Source organism: Ostrea edulis, chromosome 3 (assembly GCF_947568905.1).
Source record: "Ostrea edulis chromosome 3, xbOstEdul1.1, whole genome shotgun sequence".
Classification (NCBI taxonomy): Eukaryota; Metazoa; Mollusca; class Bivalvia; order Ostreida; family Ostreidae; genus Ostrea; species Ostrea edulis.
Window position 1 is genome coordinate 59,274,692 of NC_079166.1, and position 12,120 is coordinate 59,286,811.

The 12,120-nt window shown below is 33.3% G+C and overlaps 1 pseudogene; it reads right to left on the minus strand.

The window, feature by feature from the left end:
* Positions 1 to 1,327: 1,327 nt before the first annotated feature.
* On the minus strand, positions 1,328 to 3,772 carry LOC125676374 (uncharacterized; annotated as a pseudogene).
* Positions 3,773 to 12,120: the final 8,348 nt, after the last annotated feature.

Consider the following 12,120-nt stretch of genomic DNA (forward strand, 5'->3'; position numbering starts at 1 on the left):
ATATGTTATAAAGGTTTACGAAACAGATATTCAAGGAATGTGTTGTCAGACCTTTATATACATGTACTATCAACATTAATATCATTAATAATATAACAGAAAGTACGATTAGTATTTTTATACATCTTATGAGAGGTATCTAAAGGGGAACAACTCTTTAATCTTTAAGTGATCTGCAAGTAATACTGGTAAAATTGTTATCATATTTAAAAAAAAAAAGGAAGAGGGAAAAAGGACTCATTTTTTGCACAATATTGTTACAGAGGACTTTCAGTATCTTGGTATAATTTTCTCAAGAAGGGAAATTGTTTTATGCTTGTAAATCCTGACTTGTACAGCAAGCTGTAAGAAAAGCCAATTTTTTGTCTTTGAATGTATGTTTGTGTGAAATATGTTGATCTTATGAATATGCATTTATTTAGTATATGATATATGTTTTGTACACCAAGTTAAGTGCTTATGCGGTTTATGAACATGTGTTTAAATATCTAAAAATAATTAATGCATTTTTTAAATCAATTAGAATTCATGTAACGAAAAATCTTGAAAATGAGCAAAGTGTTTTAACCATTGTGCCAAAGCATTAAAGAAATGAATATAACCTAAATCCATATTGATTTTCTTTCCTTTTTATCATTTAGAGGTTCAGAAGTATTATTTTTGACAAAAATTAATGTGCTGGTGTACTTGAAACTTTAAATACAAAGTGTGTAACATGCATGTTATATTTCTTATAAAATTTGCATTATTTTTGCACCATTAAATCAAAATACACCCTGTCGACAGTAGTTTTGGTTTCTTTTTTAGGGCGAACATTTTTCTGGATTTTTGTGAATCTGTATAAAGAAATTCAAAGACTCTGAAATTTAAATAAAAACAGGCCCATAGGCCAGTTGCTCATCTGAGCACTTTCTATAGAGAAAAGCAGAAATTGGTACGTTTATATTGAAAAGTTTGAATATATAAGTGGTTTAAAACAACCCCCAGGGGTCATTATATGAAGAAACTTGAATCTACATTAACTAAAGATGCTTCCATATTGCTTTCACTGATCATGAATTTACAGTTCTTGAGAATAAGATTATTAAAAATACATGTATTTCCTGTGTAGTCATATGGTATATATAAGGCTGTTGAGATACTGCATTAAGCCGGGGGTTATGATTTGAGCAAACTTAATTCTACACTCTGTAATGAAGCTTTCATAAAGGTTATATCTTTTCTCGCACAGTGGTTTTTCAGAAGAAGATTTTTAAGTTAAAAATGTGAAAAATTAACAGAATACACAAGACAGACAGACAGACACCGGACTCCTTTCATTTAGAAAAGCTTGCTTTAGCCTTCATTTCAGGTGAGCTAATTCATTTTCAGAATAAAAAGGCAAAATATGATGAACAAAAAATTCAACAAGTTTTGGCATCATGTGTGTACAGAATTCAGAGTCGAAGTAAATTCTCTCTATAAAACAGTTGCTGTCTTTGGCTGCCGTCCAGACAACAAAATCACCCCACGGACACCCCATTATTCAGTCTTGGTCCTTCTGGCGTATCCTCCAAACAAAAGTGCATGTACATGTACTTTCCCAGCTAGATCATGGACCTATAAATAATAATGAAATGTAAAAAAAAAATATGATAATAACTTTAACAAACTGACAGAATGAAAGACATTAATACCATGAAAAATTACCTCTTTTTCCACAATTACTTCATTAGAGATTGAGTATGGCCACTTAAGATATTCAATGTATAATGCCCATATTTCATATCTAATAAATGGATAGTGGAATTTTTGTAATCATGGTATCATTTTGAAGGGTTCATCAAATAAAAGTAATCCACCATAGGAATTTTCAAAATTTTGTTTACTGCTTGATTTATTTCACCTAGAATTTAACATTGAAGTATATGGGAAAAGCATGTTCTATTACAATATTTTAAAAAGAAATTATATTTTCATCAAAATCTCTTGGTAGAAAGTTACATACACTTTCTCTTAATGAAAATATGAAATAAAATTAATCATTGACCACACACATTTTTAAAAAAATTGATTTTTCTTATTTTTACAAAGGGTAGCCAACTCTTCCAAAAAGTCTTAAGTGCAAAAAGGTCAGCATCTAATCATTTACCTGTCATGTGAATTTCATTTGCTTCACTTTCATCATTATTTAACAATAAACATTTATGTTGATCTAAATCCTTCAAAATTGTTCATTATCCTTTCATTATACATGGAATACCTTAATCTCTAACATCCCTCTCTGATTTCCCATGGGCATGGACTTATCATTTACCCATCCATCACTGCTTGCACCTAAAATGCATGAGATGGGTAAATGGTAAGCTCAGATGCCTCCACTGTCACATCAGATACTGCATTCTACAGAGTCAAGTAGTCTTTCACTGCTTCTTTCTCATGGTCTACATCCGTCTGGACTGGACGAGGAAGTGGTTGATATCTTTGATATAAAGAATAATATGTACTATAATTGATATGTAAAAATAGAAGTTAGTTGAAATACTGAATTATTATAGTAAATTCATGTTTATAATAGTAAATATTTTAATTTCTAAACCTTTGCAAACTGAACCCATTAATAATTTGGTCCACACGGTTCCTGGGGTTAGGTACAGCATTTAAAATGGCACCAAAGAGAGAACTCGTGATTCTCCCTTTGTGGAGTTCACTCCAAAGGGAACATGATCGTTGACCTCTTGTCCTTTCCTCTACATAGGTGCTCAGATTTTCATCAATTGAAATTGAGATTGGCACTGTAATGATATGTTTATAAATGAATCTTATATCCATGGTAGATATATATATATAAATTTCATTGTTATTTCTACATCTTTTTCTTACAATTCTCCTTTGACAAGATCAGTGCTTTGGATGCCGTTTCTAATGGATCTCCATATGTTTCCACCTCTATCTCCCTCTCAGCTCTGGGAACACCGTCTGGGATGTTCCACAAATGACTCATACCTGAAATATCATTTTGTTAGCAAAATTATAATCATAGAACCTGGAAACAATTTCAAACTCTGTACTGTGTCTTTCAAGTAATTGACAGTTTGTTTTCTTTACATTTTCCTTCCCAACTGAGACACTAGCTGATATTTATTAATAGAAACAAATGTTTAGAATGAAAGTTTTTAAGATAAATGCCAATTACCATTCATGTTTACCTGTACTTGGAAATATTTCCTTCAAATTTCTCAACTTGAAGGAGTGTAGCATTTCAGTCAAAGTCTCTGTGAGTGGTATGGCGAGGGTCAAATGAAGTATTCTCTGTGTTATTGGTGTCGCTGTCTGTCTTATCCTCTTTAGACTTCCTTCGGCTCAAGGTTTCTAGTGGACTTGATTATATGGGTTTTCTATTACTAGTCGGTTAAAGTGTTACAAAGTTCATATGTTTATTTGGTTATCTGTAAATAGTCAGACTATATATCAAATTTAGTTACTTACTAATCTACTTACCGTTGGGTTTGTTAGACCTTGCTGTGGGTACCACCCATTTGCAAGGCATACATGTGCAGCTTTTTTGGGGTTTGGCATGGTTCAATGCAATAAGTAAGCTTCCAATATGACTACAGCTCTGCCCTAGCCTAATTTGAAAATACACATGCCCTAGATTTGAGATGATATACATTTGTACCAATATTTAATAATAAATCGAACAAGTAAAAACATGTATATAGTAACTTTGAAAATGCTTACCCCACAGGACATTGACAATATCCATGATGTATAATTGTCCCTGACTGTCCATTTCGAGAGATGCAAATGTACACCTGGTAGTGATGTTTTTTCATTGAAGCCTGATATTTAGCTCTGATGTACAGTATTGAGGAATTTATCTAAAAATCGAATAAAGAGTATTTGAAAGACCCCAGTTTACAACTCCTACAGTTTTATGATAACACAATTTGACAATTTTGATAATTTATATGCATTTGAACACAAGTACAAATGACCATCACTAAAAAATAAAACTAAAAATACTTCAATACTACACCAAAAATATTTACATGTCATCTTCATTCTAAAACTGTCTTTAATACCATGACTACATATCTCTTTCATTAGAAACATGTACATGCATTTTAAAACATGTAAAATACATGTTCAAAGATGTTAATCTGAGTTTATAATGTGAAACCTTTTTTTCTAGAAATACAAATTTATACAATAATATTATTTTATCCCATACCTGTGACACCTTAATATATTGGACGTCACCAGCTTCGAAATGCTTAACAGCTCTGTCTAGGCCCTTGAAATTTTTCCTGTACCCCATATGGTGAAGGTCTTTCGATTAAAAAACTGTAAATATCACCGAATGTTATTTTCGGAATGTAACAGTGGTCTGGAGAGTCATAAACTACTGCGTTGAAAGGTGGTACACTGTCATGAAAGGGTAGTGTTAACGATCCTACAGTCGCATCTTGCTGTACGATCGGTGTTAAAACAGATACTGACGTCTGGCATATTAGCAATTCCTGTATGAGATCTTCTTTTTTCTTCTTACTGACATCAATACCATACTCTGTAGCAAGCTTTCGCAACGAATTTACTTTTAACTTGTATAAAGTATCCCACTTTGACATATTTGTTATCAAGTCACCAATGTAAACAAAGTAGTTTGCCGCCCGGAAGCGTTTGTGCGCATGTGCGAGATTTATCGTGAAAAGGCCTATTGACAAGACATAAGAATGCCGAGTAAAGTAGCATCCCCAGAGTTGATATAAATGCTGAGAGAATAATACCAGTCACTATAATTATCATGCCGTAAAAATGCTAAGAAAATAATAGTATCCACCAAAAGTTGCATGATATAAGATTTCTAAGAAATTGGTAACATCCGCCACAACTGGCATGACATGAAATGCTGAGAAATTAGTAGCATCCACCACAACTTACATCATTGAGATGACGTTAACATGCTGAAAGACAGTAGCATACACCTAAATGACATGACGTTAAATCGGTGGGAAATAGCATCCACCTTACTTGATGTGATGTAAACATGTTGAAACTTAATGCACCCAAGATAATTGACATGGTGTTAAAATATGTTGAGGGAAATAAGTAAAAATGCTGAGAATATAGTAGCATCCGCCGTATTTGACATGACGTAAAAATGCTGAGAAAATTAGCTTCCGCCATACTTAATGTGACGTAAAAAATGAAAATTAATGCATCCGCTATATTTGAAATTGCGTTGAAATATGTTGAGAAAAATAGCCTTCGCCTTAATTGACAAGACATAAAATTGCTAAGACATATTTGCATTCACCGTAATTGATAGAGCGTTAGGAATTTTAGATATATAATTTCATCCGCCACAATTGACATGACGAAATATTTCTGAGAAGTGCTTGCATTCGTCATAGTTTTAAAAAATGACGTTAATATGCAAGAATTGGAACTCAATGGAACGTGAAACATGTGACTCAAAGGACATATGTCAGAATTAATATGACATACACTACTACTTAAAGTGTGGCAACAGCTGTCCAAACATATTTGTTTATGTAAACATATATACAGAATCGAAACTAATGTTGGATATACATATACCTAAACACAATGTCAACGAGGCATATGATACTCATTTGAAATTATAATGAAACTATGAATTTAAACCGGGGTGGTATTGAAAACATTAATTTGTGTAACAAGTGTATGTCAAAATTAGTACATACAATAATACTGGAGATTAACTGAAATATGTAACACGTTGATATCACATTACTTATCTTATGATGAAGGTATGGGCCCAAAACAATATTGCATTATTGATGCTCTGAGCGCGTTTCTGGGGCGGGCGTTCGCTCAGTGATTTCGTAACTGCACACCTCCAGGAGCTAAATGAGGCAATGTTTGATATTCCAAAACTACGATGATGTGAAAACTTTAGTTTATAGTCAGTTAGTACAAAACATTCTTGCAATAAATCAAGTTCCATGGCTATGTCGTTGTAACGGACATCGTTGACACACAGAGAGCGCAAAAACACTGGTCCGACTATCACACTTTCACTTGTTCAATGAGTAAAAAAAAACCATTGCATTTCCAATGTCTTTACCTGACATGGTTAAATCACCGAAATCATTACTTTCAATGTGAAGAAAACAAATATATTGTTCAGCTGCAAAGTTCTTCAAGTTGGCGAATTTGTTAGCTCAGTAGCGGTATGATCGTCAGTCATCATCTCCCTCGAAATAAAACAGAGAGCTGTGATGTGTATAAGCGTAAATTGTCATGACACGGTGTTGAAATAAAAAACCAAACTAAAATATCGTAAACGACACATAAATGAGTGTCCGATAATCACTACTTTCAAGCACCCCGCAGCCACTTTGACCTACATCTTTGACTGTCGACACAGCGTGCTTCTATTTGTGTACATCACACAATCCAGATTTCGATTAAGGTTTAACAAATTTAATTGCAAATTACGTGGGCATATGCACTTAAAATCGCTACAAATTAATCCATATGAATTTGCATAAGTACTAATTCTCAAACAAATTACGGTAATTAACTGTTGAAAACACAAATTTAGATAATTATCTTGATGGAAATTCCGATGCTTGAAACAAAAGGAAACATTGAATTGAATACCTCCTGAATAATTAATTGTTTGATTGGTCAGTGACATCGTATAGCGGTCAGTTTTATGAGGCATTACAGGGGGAAAGGATAAAAATCATAAAACTAAAATAATTTACGGTACATTAATACGAACTTACAAAATTTGAATATAAAACAAGTCAGTGTATCAATAAATGTTTGTTTATAGGAAAAAGAAAATAACTTATAACTATCTGGGTTTTTATTTTTGTTTATTTGTTTCTTTGTTTTTTTTCACGTCCCGTCGAGTATTTTTCACTCATTATGAGATGTCACCAGTTGTAGGTAAAGTACCTAACGTTCAGACCTATGCTTAGTGCTTATGGTCATAGCATTGAGGGTTCATCAACTTCTTATATTTATGTAGCAATATTCTATTATCACCTACATATGGTGTTTATATATATATATATATATATATATATATATATATATGCATGTTTGTGTATATGTATATGTGTATGGTATGGTAATGTGATGTGTATGTACTAATCAAATGAGATGAAGTCAGTTTTCAGAGATAACTAAAAACTGTGGATACCTAACAGCATCAGAGGTAGAACTATACAGGTCTGTTCATTTACATTATTTTCGACGCAACCCGCGTCTATATGTAGTTATTTGTTTATGTAATATATGTCTCTTGATAAAGACGCGGGTTGCGTCGAAAAAATGAGTTTTAAATAATCAACACTGTCGTGGCCTTTTCAGTGCTTATATATATATTCAGGAAATTGAACAGTGTATGACGTGTTTCATATTTATTGTTAGAACGTTTTTATACACTGGTTTGGACTACGGATTATTCCGTTTACCTGATCAAGATATACTGGGCTCAGGGCGGGTGTGATTTGTCAACAGGTGATGTTTTCGCTCCCTAGACACCTGATTGCATAGCTGATATATCAAGGTGTCCGTGTTTACACAACTTCTAATTTTACAATCCTTGTAAGAGTTGTGATATTGGTCACTGTTGTCGTCACATTTTCTTCTTCACTTTTTTCATAAATATCCATTTAACATTCTCAGCTACCTATGCTTTTTCTTCACAAAGTTTTATTTCACCCCAATTACAAATGTTGTACTTGCCCGAAACAGAAGTAAAGTTATACTTATATCTAATACTTTTCAATACTCTGTAATATATTTTTGTTTTGTATATATCTAAGGGCGTCAATAACCATATAAAAATTTGTAGAAGATGGTGAAGTTCAAATGATGGTATACTATTGATATTTAAGTATTTGATAGAACAAGATGGGTTGCTTCTTTCATCACATGTAAATGTTTGGCCCATTTTTAAAGCATTATTTCAACTCCACTTTGCCCCAGGATAAAATTGACCATTCTAAAACATTGCAAATCTACAGGACACCACTTTTTCCTATTCCAAACGATTAATTGGTGATTGTTTAAAGTAAGAGAGGAGTTTGAGGATGAAGAAAGTAACAGACTGACGGACCACGGTAACAATAATATGCCCAAGTCTCATCTAACTTCTGACTTTCAAATGCTATAAACGTTTTGTTTTTAAGTGTATTAAAGACCATTCTTGACTTGAGGCTAGCGAGAGGAAAGTATATGTAAAGACAACGAGTCAAATACCACAGACCAAATCAAAACGCAATACCAATATTTTAGTCTGATTTCAATACAGTTCATTGTGCAGTAATATTTACAACGAATTGCCAATACAGCTAGGTTTGTAAAACTAAAAACAATCTCTCCCTGAAACATCTTACGATAACGACCAACACCCACCCATCCTTATATCTGTATATATAAACTGTCTATTCTTCAGGGCGATGAAATATTTTCATAGAAACAACAATATCAATTTAATGCATAAAATGAATGCAAACCAGCATTATGACTTACGCACAAAGACCAGAAGAAACACAGTCAATTTATCAAGTGCTACATGAAGGGATGAACATACATACATACATCTACATATCTACATACATATATACAAACATACGCACTTATAATCCATTCATACATATATGCATACACACATACATACATACATACATACATACACACCTACACACATGCATACATACCTCTCTATATGCATATACATATATACATCTTTATACATACATATATACATACAATTATACATATATATATATATACATCCATATTAACATACATATATACATGTACATATATACATACACATATACATAACACATACACATAGCACACACACACACACACACACACATACGTGCATAATGCCGAAACTCACTACACAATACTTTAGACCTGAAACTCACTACACTATGTTCTAGTTATGCTAACCAGAATATAAATTCATTTTTACGTAATGTGGGACATCTGTATATTGTTCTGATACTTGAAATATAGAAAAGCCGTCTCTAAAAATATTGAATTTACACCGGATACCTACGACACGGTGTCACATGACTCATGTGAACACACACGGGAAACTCACTACAGAGTGTTTAAACGTGATATATTACCCGAAAGTCACTACATTTAGTCTGGCGATTGATTGAGAGCACAGGAAACTCAAGCATTTCAACCATTTTCAAAAAAACAAAACAAAACCCAACAATTTTTATTTTACAGTATCCCCCTTTACAGCAAACAGGACTATTCCGGATACTAAAGTAAAGGGGGGGGGGGTCTTTACTTTGGTATACGGAATAGTCCTGTTCGCTATAATTTACATGTGTTTATTGAAATAAAATCCCAGTCTTTTATGCATTGTTTTACTTCAGTTTATCACAAAATATTATCCGGAAAGTTGGTACCTTTAAAAGAACTATTTTTTTTTTTATATATCAGACGATATGGCTTCTCGGCCAGTGCACGAGGTTGTGTTTAGCAATGAATATTTTCATATTTCAATGACCTTCATATCCGAAGAAGAGCCTTGGTTTGGAGTGTCACATTGTAACCTATATATTTGATCATAAGTTATATTAATTAAAGGTATTTGATGTTCTACCAAGGAGTGGATGCAAGGGTTGGAGGACGTGTACCAATCCTCAGAGGCAATGGGTCTAAATAGTCCGGCGTTATGCCTTCAGTGCGTCCATGGTTAAGCCCTGGTGGGGCATGGGATGAGACACCTGGTGTTGTAGCGTATACCCCCTTCAGTAGGTTCATCCTCCGGAAAATCTGCTTTATGCCTAGCCATTTAGTAATTACTTTCAGAGAATTTAGGATAATGGAGGATCCAGATGGATATTTACGTCCTAGGTTGAAAATTTAAAACGTTTCTATTTACCATTTTATTAATCGTCTATCATTGTATGAAAGTCCTTTTAAATTGAGATTAAACTATTTTTTTTATGTGTTTGGTATAAAAGTAAGGAAAAACTCCTATTTTTTTCCCCGACATAAATTGTGAAAAAGGTTCATTTATCATTCGACAATATAGGGTCTTTCATCGAATCACGAATACTGGTTCAATATCCGTTTTTAACATTTTCTATGTCACAGTATAAGTTGGATTTTATAATATGTCCTGTGTTACACAATAATATCAAATAAAAATAAGGTCTGATGAAAAGACGAAGAGTGGATATTGAAAATGTACATATACAGTAAATGTATTCGTCTGCTCATGCATTGTGTCCTTGTACAGAGTACAAGAATAGCTTTTCCCCCAAGCTATTTACCCCCCCCCCCCCCCGAAATTCTGGCTATAAAGCAACCCTACCACATCCACCGGAAACCTGGCTAACTATCAGTATTACCCCTAAATAAATTTGGCTATATAGCAAAATGCATCTTATTAAAAAATGATCCTTCATAAGCGCAATGAGCATTCAATTCAGTAGTTGAACGACTGCCAAAAGAATTTACCCCTTTAATCAATATATCAAAGATATTAATGAAATTGCAACCAACCACGTATGTGTATTGTAGGGAAGTTTCACTACTAGGGCTAGGGGATATAGCCACCCCTCAAAGGGGGTGACTCACTAAATACCATAGCCAGTCTTCCGATGGAAATCCAGACCAATCACGAAGGAGGGAGGCTCACTATTGATAAGTGTGGGGTGGGTGTGGGTGTGGGGGGTCTAACTATATTGCCAGACTCCTCCGGGGGAGGGGGGCTTACTATATATAGCCAATTTTCCGGGGGGAGTCTCATTATATAATACCGGTAATTAATATTAAGCAGATCTAAACAAGGTGTTCAGTCTATGAATCACCAAATCAACGTAAACTCAAATAATTCAAGACATCTTTAAGCATTTGAAAATATCAATTCATTTGATGCGCGCAACAATTCAATTGAAGATCTCTTCAAATAATTAATAATATCTACTATTCTAATTTCTAGCGCGCATTGATTAAATTGTTTATATTGCTCTGATACTTAAAATATAGAAAATCCGTCTTTAACAAAATTGAATTTTCACCTGATACCTACGACACCATGTCACATGTGAACACACACCGGAAACTCACAACAGAGTGTATAAACTTGATATATTACATGAAAGTCACTACATTTAGTCTGGCGGTTGATTTAAGGAATTAAAAGGGAACTCAAGTGTTTCAACCACTTCTCAAAAAACAACTTTTTGGGGAATTTATATAAATATCAGAGAGAGAGAGAGAGAGAGAGAGAGAGAGAGGCTGTCTAGTGTTTTGTCAGTTGAACTAAAATATACTCTTCTGTAACAGAAATTAATGTTAAAAAGATTTGAAAAAGGTTTTCAGTCTAAGAAGCTAAATTCAAGATAAGTTTAATTATTTGAAGATATCATCAATTCATTTGATGCTTGCAACAATTCAATGAAACATGTTCAGATAATTACTAAAATCTACAATTCTGAATTATTGCGCGCATTGATTGAATTCTTTATAGCATTGAATACTTTGATGAGTTGATTAGGCTATAGTTGAATTGTTGTTCTCTTCAAATGAATTACTGATATCAACAATTGAATTGATGCCCTCCACAATTTAATTTAAAAAAGCTTTAATTCAATTACTGGCGCTTCAATTCAATTACTGTGTGTAATAATTTAATTATTGCTCTCTTCAATTGAATTGATATTTATTCAATTGATACATGCAATACTTCTTCTAGATACAACAACTATCTAATTAGATCTGTCTTGAATTCATTATATTAATTGAAGTGTTTCTCTCTATATAAGAGTTGATGTGCTCATTAATTTCTTGTACAAAAATCGTTGTAAATAAGATATTTTCAATTGAATTAAAGAGATTATTAAATCAATTATACGGAGCTCAAAATCACATGCCGCGCTGAAGTATTGCAGTCATCAGTTAAATAAATGCGCGCAGCAAACCCATTATTGCTCTCATACATTGAATTGATGGGCAGCGCGCATTATTTAATATATGGGCGCAATAATTGATGTGAACACCTAATCAATTGATGAGAACAATGATTGATTTGATGCGCACGTCAATTGATTATTACGGGTAATAATTGAACTGATCTTTTTATCTGAGTTT